The sequence below is a fragment of the Eublepharis macularius genome, chromosome 2, assembly GCF_028583425.1.
Source record: "Eublepharis macularius isolate TG4126 chromosome 2, MPM_Emac_v1.0, whole genome shotgun sequence".
Lineage (NCBI taxonomy): Eukaryota > Metazoa > Chordata > Lepidosauria > Squamata > Eublepharidae > Eublepharis > Eublepharis macularius.
The window spans coordinates 200,970,163-200,971,612 of NC_072791.1; positions in this window are offsets into that span (position 1 = coordinate 200,970,163).

Consider the following 1,450-nt stretch of genomic DNA (forward strand, 5'->3'; position numbering starts at 1 on the left):
GTTTCCTGCAGGGGAAGGCGGGCGAGGGATGCGGCTCCTCCCCGATGGGCTTGCCCGCCTTTCCTTCTCAGTCTGGGAGGGCGCGAAAGGAGCACCTGCCGAGCGGCGGACTGAGCGGAGGCCGAGCGAGGCCTACAAGTGGCGCCGGGCCCGTCGTGAGAGGCCGCCCGGACGGGACGCCCTCTGTGAGGAGCCGCCAAAGATCCGGGTAGGCTCCCCAGCGGCCCCCCGCACCCTCCCAGCTCCCAGCGCGCTCCTACGAGGAGTGATTCCAGTCGTCGAAGCCCGTTGAGTTTTAACGGGCTTTGGCTGGAGCGGCTCTGCTTAGGATCGCGGTGGTTACACAGCTGAGGCCCTCAGTGGCCGACACACAAACCCTGGATGAAAAGAAACGAGTCTGGTGGTGGTACTGTCGAGACCCACCACATTTTATTCTAGTGGAAACTTCCCTGGCCGTTTCTTCAGAGGGAGACTGGAGCTTCAGTGCACATGCAATTAAAGAGCCAAACGGCCTCAAAATTCAGAGCAAGAGACCAAGGGCTACATCCAGTGGCGTATCTTAATGTAGACAGCTGAACTGCTAGTAATAATAGACATATTGATTAATAATCCACAGTTTCCACAGCCCAAACTCTGGTTATTGTGTCTGGCACACATGATACTGTACAATAAGTAGCATGCCCAGGAGTACTCTCTGTAGTTGTTTTAACACACTGCCATAAACCTGTATGAGTAGCAGCTCTGTCATTTCCCTTTCTGTAAAGCAGCTTGAAGATCCAAATCAGACTGCTATGAACTGCCACCTCTGCAAATTTCCTGTGGGAAATTCAGTTATGAAATCCAATCAGATTTGGATTGTGACTGTTGGGTTCCTATTTTGGGTTGGGAAGACAGTGGGAGGACTGGGTGGTTGAAGCTCCTCCCCTTGCCCCACAGTCCCAATTCAAATCTTACTTATTTCAGCTAGGCTAGGTTTACCAATGTGAGACTGGTCCAAGGTCACCTGGGAAAGGGGGTTAATCTTGTGAAAGTGACTGAAAATTGTCTTTTTCTAAAGATCGTCTGAAAGGAACAGCCCCAGTAATTTAATAAATTATATTTCAAAAAATTGGGATGTGTTAAAGACACTTGAGAACATTAGTTTTGAAATAGAAACCTTGTTGTATTATACTTCTCCTAGCAGGGAATCCAAAAGGAATCTTGTAGGGGAAATTTCTTCACTCCTTGGTCCTCCTCTCCAGGTTACCTCTATTTCCTTCCCCTTCAGCATCCTCCTTTTCTTTGCTTCCTTCTTTCCCTTCCACCTACCCTACTCAGTTCCCTCATCTCATCTATTGTGTTCGCTCCAGTCATTCCATTTTTCCCCTTTCCCTGATTTCTTTCATAACTCCAGCCTCAATTTTGCCTCTTTTGCCCCATTTTTCTTTCCTTCTTCTACTCTAGTATAACT